This window comes from Triticum aestivum, chromosome 2B, assembly GCF_018294505.1.
Source record: "Triticum aestivum cultivar Chinese Spring chromosome 2B, IWGSC CS RefSeq v2.1, whole genome shotgun sequence".
In the NCBI taxonomy this organism is placed as follows: Eukaryota; Viridiplantae; Streptophyta; class Magnoliopsida; order Poales; family Poaceae; genus Triticum; species Triticum aestivum.
Window position 1 is genome coordinate 122,625,042 of NC_057798.1, and position 15,797 is coordinate 122,640,838.

Here is a 15,797-nt window from a genome sequence, read left to right on the forward strand (position 1 = left end):
TATTACATTCGTCCTTAAATCTTACCAAGCTTTTGTACACAATCACTAGGATTTTCGTGCCAAAACAATCCAGGATTTTATTTGTTAAGAAATTATTTTTATAAGTTAATAAGATGTGGGATATTGTTTTATTACATATGTAAGTATCTGTTAAATATATAATGACAATAAAAATAATATATAATAACATATACAATAATTTAAATATATATAATATAGTTAGAAGGGAAACATAAGTTGTACCTGGCGTTCTTATTATTATATAGAAAAATAGAACAGACCTCTGCGTTTTCTTCAAAAAAATATATATAAATTGGGCTGCCAAAAATAAAACCTCGGATGGGAGGTCCATAGGCTGATCGATACATGACGGCCCTAAGAAAATACAAACAGGCCCTCCCATCCGAGGTCATGGGCTGCGCATGTTAAAAATGAAAGCCTAGACGGGGCAGCCCAAAACCACGTCCAACACTTGCCAAAATTTCGTCCCTCGTTTTCTCTGTGTTTCGCACACTCGGCATTGTGTGGGCATTTTGACTGTGCATCATATGAAGATGTGCTATGCATGAATGTTGATCAACATGATGTTAACTGGCTGGTAGTTCCATTTTCGACCATGAATAAAACTTCCAACATGATGTTAACCCTGTTTGAAAAGGCCGTGTTAATATAAATGCTCTGCCTCTGAAAGTTGCAGTTTCTTATCTGAAACTGAACTTGCAGTTTCTTATCTGAAACTGAAACTTGCAGTTTCTTCTTGTCTGCACTTTTATACTCCTATGAAACTACATTTTTTTAAGTGATAAAAATAGATCTCTAGAATTCATAAAATTCTTCATATGCTCAATACTGCAAATCTGAAATTCAAAAGACATTCATATCTGAAAGTACTCTCAAAATACACAACACCAAACACAATTCACAACCTGCAAATACTGACAACCCTAAGCTCCTCCTGACTATTGGGCTGGGGGGTGGGGGGCAGCCCCCTCCTATTCCTCGGCGGCAGACAGTCGCCCCGTGAGACGATGTGAACAGCGAGGGAGATGATGGCGGGGAAGTGTCGTCGGGCCAACTGCTTTTCTCCTCTTGTAGTTGGGTTCGGTCGACGAAGACTCCACCGGCTCGCTCTGGCAGGACACCCTCACAAATGGCACCCTATAGATGCTCGATCCTTCAATCTCTGGTGGATACTCCATCTGGGATCGATACTCCCACCACCGCTCCCTCATGATCGGATTCGGTGAATCTGTTTGCTCCATGGCCCAGAGGAGCAGCTCTATGTACTCCGGCACGACTCCCTCCGGGAGTTGCAGATATTTGGCCATGGATGTCGCCGTCACCGCTAGTTGGTCCTTGTTGTCAAACCAATACTGTATCTCCAACATCCTAGCTAGCTTCACAGGGTCGCTGTCTGCGATCCTCACGTATCGGTTGTACTCCTCCATCGATCTACTTCTCCACAGCACCTTCACTCGCCGGTGGTGGTTTTTGAATGGAAGAGGAGAGGAGCAGCGCTGGTTTTGCATTAGAACGGGAGAGGAGCGACGTTGGTTTTGGACTGGAACAGGAGAGGAGGGGCGGTGGTTTTGAAATGGAAGAGGAGAGGAGCGGTGCTGGATTTAGATTGGAACAGGAGAGGAGCGGCGGTGGTTTAAGAGGAGAAGAGCGGAAGAGCGGCGCTGGTCTTGGAAGTATTTTGTTGTTGTTTTGCGTATTTTGGGTCAAAGTTTGACCACGTACTATATGTGACAAGCAAAATGTGAATGCATGTCACCAAAAATTGTATCGTTTGGTTCGTATATGAATGTACTTTCAAATTATATTATTTTTGCAACGTATAACATATATTTTATGTGCGAAAATCATGGTCAATTATGACCCAGAATAAAAGGGAGACTAGTTAATATGGGGTCGCTTTCTTAATTGAAGGGTAAATTGATTTTGATTTTGATCCAGTCACAGCGTGCCGGCCCTCTCGTCCAACCGATACGTGAGGGTCTCCTAAATCGCTGCCGCACGCTCCTCTCCCTCTTCTCCATTGCAAAACCACCTCCTCTCCTCTCCATCATCTCCATTCCAAAACCACCGTCTCGCCTCTCCCTCTCCTGATCTTCTCCATTGCAAAACCACCTCCTCTCCTCTCCATTATCTCCATTCCAAAACCACCTCCTCTCCTCTCCATCGTCTCCATTCCAAAACCACTGTATCGCCTCTCCCTCTTCTGATCTTCTCTCCATTGCAAAACCACCTCCTCTCCTCTCCATCATCACCATTCCAAAACCACCTCCTCTCCTCTCCCTCTTCTCTATTGCAAGACCACCGTCTCTCCTCCCATCTTCCAAAGCTAGCACTGGACCACTCAGAACGACATCTATGGAGAGGATGCAGCAGCGAATCAGGCAGATCGCCGGCGGCAACCAGGCAAAGTTAGCCAGGTTGAAGGAGATCCTTAGTTGGTTTGACAATGAGTGGGATATTTCGAGGACGGTGCGGGCCATGTGGCAATGTATGTGAAAGAGCGAGACGGCGGCGATGAGGGCGGCGATGTACATGTACTCCTCGGCGGCAGTCACGCCGCAGTCCTCCGAGTTCATCGAGTATCTCCTATGGGCGATGGAGTAGACAGATTCGCCCGAGGCGATAGCCAGGCAGAGGTGGTGGGCGTACAGGTCGAAGGTCGAGCACCCAGAGGATAACGAATCGATCGAGTATGGTGTGCCGTTCGTGAGGGTGCAGAGCCAGCCGGAGCCACAGGAGTATTCGTTCTCCCACCGCAAGAGGAAGCCGGATGGCGTGACGTTGCTTCCTCGCCGTTCTCCACGGTTCCCTCGACGCTCGCCTCGTTTCAACGGTGGCGGTAGGGTTTAAGGTAAGATTCGCACTAACCTAATCTTCCACCTGCTCATGCTTACAATCAGTGTGACAGCTAATGAAAATCATGCTTACAATCAATCTCCGAGTACTACGCCAATCACCCTAAAATAGCTCTGGACCTTTGGGTCAAAGTTGTGACACAGTGTACAAATAAAGAAAAATAGATTGGTGCTTCTTTCAGAAAAGAGTACTCCCTAGAAAACTGCCAATATAAGCTACTAGTATTTGGTTAGAGGATTTGCTGCCGAGAAAGATCCGTCCACAGAGAGCGCCACACATCCCACAGGTGGTGGTGGATGCCAATGCGTGCATGCAGCATGGTTGATGTCGGTAATTTTTACTTGGCACACCTCGCACTCTGCATATATGCCGGTTCCATACGTACATTTGTGCACTTCCACCAAAATGCAGCTGAATAACCCTGTTTGCACAGATAATGAAAAAGCGTGATTACATTATAGTGACACTAGTTTATGAAACACACAAAATAAATAGAAGAAAATATTGCGATAGTATCATAGTATGCCATGTTGCAAGGGCGAGATGGGCCTTGCGACGCCTCATACGGTACGCCTTATACTGGACATTGTCCCAAGTCTCCCAGATACACCTTCTGCCAGTGATGAACATCAGTGTACAACAGTAGTACAAGGAGGCGCCTTGATACATTCAAATCTCTATTTTTGTACATATCAACTAAAATTAAGCACCCCAGTTTGCAGAAACGCTTAAATATTAACAATGGGACTAGTTGATGAAACATACTTTAACAAAGAGAAGCACTTTCTTTATCTACATTGGAAATGAAATGATAGAGATGACACTCGCTCTATTTTAACTGTATTATTACCTCATTTTATCAGTGACACTAGGGTCGAGTAGGTGGCAAACGAGGTGTACCGTGCGTCGCAAGGATGGAGGCCGGGGGTGCTTAGACTGGGATGCTGAAGCTGGCTCTTTTAGTCACCAACATGGATGATTAAATTCATGGGACCTTTTGGTGCAGTTCACCTAAAATGAAGCAATGTCCCGTGAGCTAGTAGCTTCTTCTTCAATTTTTTTAAGAAAAGGGCTCCAGCCCCGGTTCCATTTCTATCAGAAAACGAAGCCCACAGAGCTTCTTCTTCATTAGTTGCAATAAAATTGAGCAACATCAAGGTTGGTTGTGAAGCTGCTGGAATGCTCAACTATAATTTGGATATCATTTGTGCAGTTCAACTAAGATCGAGCGTGAAATGTATATCTATGTTTGCACAAAAAAGGTGGAAAGGAGGGTGACTAACAAGTGATGAAACATGCATCAAATGAAAAGAAGCATGTTCCTTATCTGAATGGCAATCCTACAAGGACAGTAGCAATTTCTAAAGCAGTGGCATTGCTAGATATTAGTGTGGGCATTAGGATTAACTATGACAACCGTTAAATACGACATTACTTTGGGCACGGGAGAGTAGGCGGACCAGGACAGTTGCATTTCTAACGAAAAGAACCAACTTATCTTAATGGGAAATTTTAGCAGGACATGTAAAGAAGTGCCATTGATTCATATTACTGGAGGCATTACATTGAAAAGAACATTGGTTTAACGTGTCCTTACTTTTAACAGTGCGACTGCTACATTTTAACAGTGGCATTACATAAGAGTGGCTCGGGGCAACAAACATCAGAACATGATATCTGTGTTGGTGCCATTTTTGTTCAGTATAGCCACCTTATACTTTGTGAGGCTAGCAAATCTAGTGTTGGACTTACTCTGTTGACTTGTCCCCCAGCCCCCACTTTCTTTCCTTTTTCAACCAATAGATCGGGTTTATATTGATTTTGTACTGCGTTTCCCTTTATTTCCCTATTAGACCTAGAGACCAGTTGGATAGCCAGTCTCTGCTACTTTTCGCCCCCATTATTTCCTCTTTCGACCAAGTCCTAGATTCAGGTAACAAATCCTCCCCCACCCCACCCCCTTTCTTCCTTGTTTGAACCAAGTAGTACTAGATTCGAGTGCATGAACTAGTTTTACCTCTTAAACGTAAAAAAATTAGGTGGTTTTCGAAAAGCTGATCGGTCCTATCTACGAGGGGGCCTGAGAAATAGTAAAAGTTACAAATGCAGCAACGTCAGGAGCTTGGGAAGTAGAGCAAGGCCGGTTTCGAAGGAAGTTATACCTGATGGTCGCCGGGATGTCGCTAGGTGGGCGGCGGGAGGCCGGATTTGCCCACACTACGGCAGCAAGGAAGAAGGGGTCAGAGGCCCTCCCTCGCCAGTGGTGCTTGGGAGAGAATGGCAAGGCAAGTTGATCGGGACGCCCCAGCAGTGGGTAAGAGCCGTCGCCGAGGATGACCGCATGAACGTTGCACCTTCTCACCTTCCCCGGCGGAGAGGATCCGGCTGGATATGTGACCAGCGGTGAGCAGAGAGAGAGAGAGAGAGTGTGGCCACCGCTGTCGTGTTTAGATATGGAGAGGCCGAGACAGTGTGAAGAGAGCAACACTAGCAAGCAAGTGCAAAGGCTCCTGCCTATATAGTGGAGTAGTACTTAGGGCCTGTTTGGTTTGCAGCCTAAGGTTGCCACGCCTAAGCTTAGGTGTGCCACAATATCTTAGACATGTGTTTGGTTCATTGTCACACTTGTGGCTTGCCATACTTTTCTAGTTACATGGTCCACATGTCATAGACTCAACTTCTTGCCAAATCTTGCCGCACTTGTGGTGGCCATTTTGTTAGCCACACTTTTTGTGGCAGACGCACTTTGCCTAAGCTTAGTTGTGGCAAAGTTAGTCATGAACCAAACAGACCCTTAGTTTTCTTTTGTCTACCGGAGCCGGCTTGACCTCGTCAATGACTGTCGAGAAGTCTTCATGCACGTGACCCGGAGGCGCAGTTGTCGTCATTTTGATCTGAAGCGCCGGATTATAACATATAACACGAAAAAATGCCACATGACAAGAAATCATAACCTCACTGCCCAAAGGAGACAACATGAATCCCGACGGACAAACTAGACGAGGAACAAAGCTCAAATTAAAAATAAACTTGTAGAAAAGGGGTCCGTCGATAGATGTCCTAATTAACATAGCCGGCTTGACCTAGATGGCAGCCGAGTAGTCACTGTTCGTGCATGTGCCCCCAATGACTAGCCCAACTCAGTTGTCACTGTTTAACCCTCGCAATGATCCGAAGCACATGACACATAATTTTGCGATATGACAAGAAACCTTTTTTTAGATTTCTCACCACAACTACAGCCATGTACAACACAACCTACACGATATGTAGACGATAGCCAATCCAGGCGTGTCTGCTGGAGTCTGGTCACATGCATGGATGAACTGATCTTCCGTGTCTTGCAGGGATCGTCCAGGCACCAACGTAGTACAACACTTCTCTATTACTATCGCTCGTCTCCCTCTTCTATTAAGTCACCCGACTTGCGAGGCCGGGGAGTGTGCCTATGGTCGGTTCTCAATTGCCGTCCCACATGTGTGTGTGAACACAATATGACGCGCGTTCCATTTGGAGAGCAGCGTGGCAGACCGACCGACCGTCTGGGGTGCGACGCGAACGCGACGGGCGTGTTGTATACTCCGTACATGTGTACCGCCGTTTTCTAGACGCTTTGCTCCATGGCGTGGGCGCAATCCATGGATACAAAATTAGTATTTGTATACTATTTAAAAGTCGAGGGCGGGGCTTTTCCTGCCCGATAGGCGGCGGGACAGTTCCGCCTAGTCGGTTCGACAGAGACGCGAGAAGACGAGGGAGTAGGCTGCTGCAAACATAGGGTTGTGTGATTTGACAGCGAGTTACTGCTGGACAGGTGGGGCCCCGTGATTTGACTTGCCATTATCATTTTTACTGCGACGCTACGACCGGCGTGAGTCTCCCGAGTCCTGACCACCTCCATACAGGTGCCTCTCCCAATGCTCCACCATGTAGCAGAGGCTGACTTTTGCATGAGAGCCCACTTCTCCACTTTTTCCTTGCCTCTCTTTCCTCCACATATGCAAAAATGCCATGTAAAGCGCACTATTGTACTTACTTGCTCCTACAGGTGCTTAAGCTTGCCACATAGGCATAAAGTCTGATGTGGCAAGTTAATCAAGAAGAGAGAGACTAGTTTGGTGACCCAAGAAAGAAACGGTGCTAAGCGCGTGTACCTCGGTGAAAAGACAATTTTGAGTCTATAGCTAATTAAATGAAGCAAACTTAGCAACACCATTTCATTGGAAGAGGTCACTCCTTGGCAAATGCAATAAATACTAGTACTCCCTGTGTCCCATTATATAAGAACGTTTTTGACACTACACTAGCTAGTGTCAAAAACGTTCTTATATTATGGGACGGAGGGAGTACGAAGAAAGAGATAGAGAGGAGTAAAAAACACTTATAGCCAACCTTGTTATAGTATGAGTGACTAAGTGATGACTATGTATGACATGCCAACATCAGATAGCCTAACGCACCGTGTTAAATCTCCAAGGGCGCGACCACACGAGCGACGCGACGGTCGTGGTAGGCGCGACCATGATACGGGCTGCTGGCAGCCCTTGGATCTGAGATCAAACAGTCGCATGCTAAGTTGCTGAAAATTTGCAGAATAACCCTCCAGGATAGGATATTCACCCATAGGTCTAGAATCACGCCATGCAACCGTTCGATCTCCGATCCAAGGGCTCTCGGAAGCCCGTATCATGTGAGAATGGAAAGCCACTACCCTATCGTTCGCACGCTGGCAGTTCGCTCCTACTCGTCCCCGCACGTCCTTTAATACTACGGCAGTTCGCTCCTAGCCATCCCGTCCATTCACATTACGGCAGTTCCACTAATCGTAACCCTCCTCCCAAATCCATGGCGTCCCAAATCTCCCCGATCGGCAGTGAGTACAAGGTTAGAACCATCATCGGCGATGAGTTCGACGTCATCTACACCCGTTCTTCCGCGATGGTGAAAAGATGCCTTTCTCGCTTCAGACGCATGTTCGAAGACTCAGATGATGAGTGGGTCGCTAGGCTAGATGTTGAGTACACCACAGTCATGGGACGAGAGAAGGATCTAAAGGACGAAGAGAGGAAGAAGCCCGCCATGATCCAGGTTTGCGTGCATGACTTATGCTTGGTCTACCACATATGCCATGTCGACATTGAGTGCCAGGATTTTAAGGACTTCCTCAAGAGCAACCTAGTCAAATTCATTACTATAGACTTTGGTAACGACAAAGAAGTCCTACGTCGGATAGGCCTCGTTGTAGGCAACACCTTCGACCTCCAAAAGAATCGGCTGGTGTCCTCTCGTCAGCGTTCAATGCTGACCCTGGCAGGAGCCATGGTTCATCCTTCGTACGGTAAACTGGAGAAACCTCCATACACGTTTCATTGTCATGCATGGCAGCGGAATGTACTAGATATAGACCACATCCAGTACGCTGCAATGGATGGCTACCTTTGTTTCAATATCTACAAGGGTTGGATGAAGAGCAACAGCCAAGTTGGCGGTTCAAGCAAAGAAGCAAAGAAGTATCGGCCAAGGTGGCAGTGTTGTTGCTCATGGTGGTTCTAATGCAGTGTCTACCAAAATAGTTGCAAAGTTTAATTTCAGGTATGCTTAATTTAATTTGAGGGGTGTGTTGTGCTGAGCCCCCAGCAGAACTATGTTATGTTTCTTCTTGTTACTTTAACTCTTCAGTAAGTACATACTAGTCTTTCTTACATTTCATCTTTTAGTTGGTATAGTACTACCACTCGTTTCTTCACATTATATACTTACAATATATATGGCCAACATCATATAGCCAGCAGTTTAGTTGTCAAAGAATTTCAGGATGTTAGTTGTGTCAAAGAATTCCAGGGTGCTTAGTTTTATTTGAGGGGTGGGTTGTGCTGGACACCATTATTGGGACTAGCCTTTTTAATAGAACTATATGCATAATTTGGCGACGAGCGCTCTCTATATGTACCACCTTTTTTTTATTTCAAATTTTGCTCCATGGCGCAATCCATCGATACTACTGTTGTACAAAAGTATACATTTTTTTAAAAGGCTAGAGGGCGGGGCAGTCTAGCTTGGTCGGTTTCACGTGAGGCGAGGGCCTTTGTGATTTGACGGCTCATTACTGCTGGAAGGCGGGGCCTTGTGATTTGACTGCTCCTATAAATGCGCCAATGACCTGATCGAGGAGGAGCAAAGAGGTATACTCAAGTTTTCCACTGGAGTAGTACTGCGACGGAGGAGCACGAAACACGGCAGCCCAGTGCCATATGGCGATAAAAAATGATCTAATTTGCTAATCATCTCATTGTTAGCATTGTTCTATTCATTCCCTCAAGAAACAAAAACCATTGTTCTATTCATGCCTCGCAGAGAACGTGACACGTGCGGCGAAACACCCGAAGCAAAAGATGAAACACAACAGCAAAAGAAGAAGGAAGATTATCACCCCAAATGATCTAATTCGCCGCGGAGTCGTAACTGCTTCTTCATCGCCTCCATGACCTCCATCTCCTTGCGTGTCTCCTCCGCCATCTTCTTCATTCTGTCCATGACGCGGGATTTCTCAACGCGAGCCTTCATCATCTGTTCCACGGCCGCATTACGTACCTTGACAGCAGCTGGGTGCTCAATGCGGAGCTTCGCCAACTCCTCCTTCTGTTCCATGATGAGGGCCTGCAACATCTTCATCGAGGAACTACTATTCTCATGCAGCTTCTTCCAGCCGGCGTTCTTCTCCTTCAACAGGTCGATCTCGTGGCAGAGCTTCGCCTTGTCCTCCTGAAGTCGCAGGATTTAGCCGGTCGCCTTCTTCTCCGAGGCAATGCTCTTCTTCAGCAGCATCACCAAGCCGGTGGTCAACTCCCCCTGCTGATTGAGCTCAGCGAGCATGTCGTCGAGGCTCTCCTTCAGCAACTCCGTCAAGCCTTGGATGAATTCCTTCTGCTTATTGAGGTGCTTATTGAGCTGATCGGGCATGCCGTCGAGGGATAACGACTCCAGCTCCGCCGGCTCGGCATGTTCGCCTCCGCGGCTAGGGTGCTCCTGGGAGCCATCGCCTGCCCGTGAGAGATCTTTCGAGGTCTCTGTGTGGCGGCGAGCCCTCTCTCTTTTTCCGCAGCCTTGGTTGCCGCTCCCTTGTTACGAGTAGTTCTCGACCTAGAGCTCTGCTCACCGGCCATGGCAATGACGGACGAAGAGGAAGCACTTATGAGGAGGAAAGGTAGAGTAATTTTCGGTTAGGTAGTTCCCCTTTTTATAACCTAAGTACTAGCACTAGTAGTACTAATACCTGCATAGTGGGAACACGTTGAGGTTTGGTACGTACTAGTAGGTGTGAGCAGGCTTTCGAATGTGATGGGAACAAGGTAAATATTAATTGATGGTTTTGGTTTCGAGGCCCGAAACGGCTCCCGATGAGTTTAGCGGAACATAAATTTCAAGTTCTACACTACTCAAATGCGTAAATATTAAGTTACTGTCAAAAATTGGCACAAAATATGAAGGAGACCAATGGAAGTACTACTAGCAACCCACGATTTAACTACTCGCATGCACGCAGTGGAGTAATAATGTCTTTCTTCCGCCCTCATGTCCACTCAATTTGCATGCGCTGTATTAATTGACCATCAATGAAGTGAACGACTTTACACGCGTCAAATTATCACATGGGGTGGATCTTGGTACAAAATTGCGTCCGCCCGTGTACCCGCGTGTGCGTGCGAGGGAATGAGTGTGTGCGTGGCGTGCGTGCACATCTTTGCTTCGTGCATGTACCGCCAGTATGGCTCAGGGAGGACGAGTACATTCTTTTGGAACCAGCAGCACGTCACTGTGATCAATCCACACAAGGAGGTCGCGACAACGCCTCCACATGTGCCATGTGGCTTCATGCACTGTAAGAGAGACACTGTGTAGCGTGCCATTGGTATTTTAATTTACGTGTTTTGCACATACTCAAAGTACTAGTAAGGTACACGTGCATTGCACGCATTAGATTTTGCAACCAAATTATGAATAAATACCACACTATAGCATGTAAGCTCTGAGTCATATATGCATGATGTAGCCCTTCGTTTAATTCTTATAGTTCATCTCATTCAAAATCAATTAGTTTTTATAAAAAAGCTAAGAAGGCGTGAATAGGAAAAACATGGGATTATAGTGGAATGTCGTCTTGAATCCTACAGGATTGTACGAGTGTTTGATTGTGCATAGAAAAAACGCAGAATTCTTTCAAAGAGGTTTGAGTGGATGGGATGTTTCCTATGAAATCTAGTGCAAATGAATCATATGGAAAAATTCCTATGGTTTACAATCCTACGAATCAAACAACCAAGATAGGAAAAATTCCTAATGATTAGAATCCTCCAAAATTCCTTTGAGAATCCTTTGAATCAAAGAAGCCCTTAATCTATTTTATGATTCATGGAATTGTGCATTGTAAAGCATAAAGTAAAAACAAATAATGGCAATTCAACTAGAAAAAAGATTGGGCAGTTATGATACGGAAGATTCTAGAACAAAAGAGAACCAATGTTGTTTTGAGGTTTTTGCATTATGCTTAAGTTCAACCATGGAGTCTGCTAGATTGTACATGTGGCAAAATCCGGTGGGGGGCTAGAAGATGGTGCGAGGGGCCGAGTGGAGGGAGAGTATGAAGGAATGCACAAGTGCGAGATCGATATTTAGAGAGAGGGGGCGAACACGTGCACTGTTGCACGCAATGGCGGAGCCATGAAAAATAAATGAGCTAAGGGGCCAAGCATTGCTAATCCTTTACGAGGAGGGTCAATTCATGAAATTAAACCTTTTTTATCAGCAATTGTCTAATGATCACATTCATATTAGCCTCGATATATAGTGATATTAGGGGGGGGGGCAGGGCCCTTACTGCCCCTGTCTTCGCCATTGTGTACGCGTCTGAGAGATGAAGCGGAAGGCATGGATGATGAGAGGGGGACGTTGGATATATAATTAATGTGGGTGTATTAGCTATTTATGTTAATCCTATATAGAGAGGTATAGGTTGATCGATGTGGACGTGGGAAAGAGGGTGAAACCTCACTGGATATATCGATTGATCGGTTTGTGTGGAAAACTATGAAAGACCTAGCTATATACACACATACATAGAGGAACATCGATCGTTGCGCATGCACGCGTCAGAGATAAAGAATGCCCGGTATGATGGAGAGGGGGATGTGTGTGGGTGTGTGCCTTCATGGGAGACCGACCTGAAGAAAAAGATTGCATGCGTGCGATAGATAATGCCGACTAGTAGTGTCTGTGCATGCATGCACGAGAGAAAGTTAGTGGTACAATTATAAAGAGAAGACTACTGTGTGGGTGTAAAAGAATAGGTGAGGTCATAATCAATGTAAAGTTGAATTCAAATATTTGAATAAGAGATCCTGATGTTTGAAACCCATGCATGCATGAATATAACGGAGATCTGCGTGGTGTGGTTTGGAAACGAGCATGTTGTAATGTATACACATTGAACAAGGTCAGACTGATTTGAATTTGAGATACTGATGGCAGACATCATTTGCCCACGTCGCATCCGTGCATGGACACACTATTCTAATTGGAGATGATGGGCGGCTTTCGCATCACATATATATATCTATACCCCTATATATATATATTATATTATATATTTGTTTATATTGTGTGCAGGTAACTTTAACTTTGAAAGATGGTTGTTGGATGAGGCGAATCCGATGGTCCAAAGATGGCAAATTTGAGCACTATTGGACGTTGGATATCATCTAGATTCCACCAGATTTTGCCACATGTATAATCTAGAAGACTCCATGGTTGAACTTAAGCATAATGCACAAACATCAAAACACAAGCACTTCTTATTTGTTCTAGAATCTTCCGTGTCAGAATTCCCCAAATGTTTTTCTACATGATTTGCCATTATTTGTTTTTACTTTATGTCTTATAACGCACAATTCCATGAATCTTAAAATAGATTAGCTTTCTTATAAAAATTAGATGATTTTGCATGAAATGAACTATAAGAATTAAACGAACATCTACATCATGCATATATGACTCAAAGCTTGCATGCTATAATGTGGTATTTATTCATAATTTGGTTGCCAAATCTCATGCGTGCAATGCACATGTACCTTACTCTAGTCTAAATGGTGTTTGTGTGTGTGTTGTGCGTGTTGAGGTGCAAATTGTCTTTTTTTGGTACACGTTAAGATTGTTCTTCCGAAATTTCAAGCCGCGCCTTGTTATGCCGAAAATTGAAGCTAGCGTCTCTGTCTATCGTGCTGCGAAACTCCCGCCTCTTCAACCCGCGCCTTGTTAGCCCGAAATATTTAAGATATATCTTTGTCTCGTTGTGCTCCGACAACTCCCTCCATCTCAACCCGCGCCTTGCTATTCCGAAATTACAACGCGCGCGAAAAGTTCCACCTCCTGTGAAATCCCGACATGCGAAATGCCTGTGGTACCCCTGAACCGAAAGAACCACCTCAAATCGGTGGGGGTACTTTCGTAACTTACCCCAAATTTCGGACAAGCGCGTCTCTAAGCCATAGTTCCCCACTTCCATCCCATCCACCCACCCATTCGTACACCGAGACCGTGAAAACACGCGACGAAACCCCACACCCTGCTCCGTCCGCCACCCAGCCGGAGCCTCTTCCCCGACGACGTCATCCACAGAAACACCTCGACGTCCCGCATCCACCGTACCGGATGAGGATCCATCGTCGATCTCATCGTCCCGTCGGTTCAGCCACCCCGTCCTCCACCTCCAAGGAGCTGCCCCGACGTTCCCCTCGTCTTTCATGCCACCTCCATTCCCACACCGCCGTCTCACCTGCACCACCGGAAGAGCATCATCATCACCGTTTCCTCGGATGAAGTTGCAGCCTAATCGGCACCACCAAAGAGGTTGTACACTAATGGCTGCATTTTCTTCTTGATTCGATCTCACGGTGCTGCCGGCGCTCGGTCCCGAGCTGAAACGGCGCGGCTCCATCCATGGCGGCGTCGCCGGCCACTTCCTCCATGGTGTCGCTCCCTCGGCGGCGACGTCCACATCAGTAGGAGCTGTTGCTGCTTTAGCTCTCGCTCGCGCTGCTGCTCTGCTCTTGCTCTCGGTCCCCTGCCTGGTCTGCTCTTGCTATTGCTCTTGCTCGCTTGGTGCTCTCGCTCTTGCTCTTGCTTGCGATGTTGCTCCAATTTGGCTACACTTCAGTCGACTGAATCGACTTTTGGGTCAATCAATTTTCAAGGGGTGGGCTCGCCAGGGTGAAGGAAGAACCAGCTGCAGCGGGGAGGGGGGCTCGCCGAAGAGGTACCCCACTATCTATCTTAGGGTTCAGGATGGGGGCGGTGGTCGCCGGCGTTGGCAGGGTGGTGGCGTGGGGATCGCGGAGAAAAAGCTCGGCACGGGGGAGGGGGGGCTAGAGGGATGGCCGGGGCGGCGGCGGACCGGTGGTGGGGAGTGTTTTCGGGGGGGGGGGCTGCGGGGGCTGCTGTTTGGCCGGTGGTGGCTGGCGACTCAGGGGGGTGGAGGTTGAAGATGAACTACAGACCCTTGATTTCGTATCCAATGGCTGCAAAATAGACTGACCAGAGATGAAAAAGTCAGTCGACCGACTTGTAGCCTCACCTTGGTAGTGCGTTCAGTTTCGACAGCAAAATTCAGTTTCGACAGCAAAATTCAGTTTCGACAGTTAGGTTCAGTTTCGACAGTTAAGTTCAGTTTCGACAGTTAAGTTCAGTTTCGACAGTTAAGTTCAGAGATGAGCGGCTGATGTATTTTACATCTAGCACTTTGTGGTTATGTATTTTACATCATGTATTGGAGATGCTATTAGAATTCCACTCAGGTTAAGGTTGTTCGTTGCCTCTCTTGTCCTGCTTCAGCCTCGGCGTCGTACAACTCACCGGAGCTGCTCCAATGACGAAACCCTCCATCACAGCGGAGCAGTACCTCGGGCTCCATCTCCAGACGCCTAAGATCTTCTTCCCCTCCTCCGACAGCAAAGTCAGCCGGAGCATCCTCACCGGCCAACCCAATCACGCTGAGATCTTTCTAACGACATGGCTTCGCCAAAGAGGTTGTACACTTGTTGCATCTCTTTTTTACTCTACATGTTATATATATTGTCCACCGAGCACTCGTAGTAACGGGAAATACGATTATTTTATCCTACTATATGACAAGCAGTGAGGTACCAGGCAACTTAGCTATCCATGATGGACTCTCTTGAACGCCATCAGTATTTATCTCTGCGCGTTTGAGATGTGCATTTGTCAATGGGCCTGGGAGTTGAGCTAGTATGGCAGTGGCCTGGGTCCAAAGTAATAGAAGTAGCACAAAAACATTTTTTAGTGTAGGATTTTCCTTTCTCAAGCCTGCCTACTAGAATCGCCAGTGCTTGAAAGGAAAAGTGAATGAAAAACATACGAATTGGAAAGTTTCCTATGGTACTACTTTTCATGAATTTGGTGCAAAGGAAAACTGTAGGATTTGTTCCTTTAGTGTCTCCTTGAAAGAAAAACCGTAGGAATTATAATTTCCACTTCCCCTCCTTTTCATATTCCTATTCATCAAGCACAAGACTAAGAGATAGTAGCATAATAGCATTATAACCGTACATTTTCTGGTGGTTTGACTTAATCTCACCATGCTTTTTTGCATCCTGTGATCTTCCAATTGTTGTGAATCAAACACCTAGATTGGCAGAAATCCTGTGTTTTTAAATTCTCTATTTTGCACGTGCATTCCTATCCTATTCCTGTCTATTTCCTAACCCTGCATTGTTAGAATCCTCAAATTCAAACAAGCCCTTACTCAATTACTTCTGTTACAGATATGTGTCAAAGAAAACCTTGTGTGGTTTGTCCTGCTCCTGCGGCACTGTGTTCCACCCTAGCTCAGCTGCTCCAACAATGGAAGG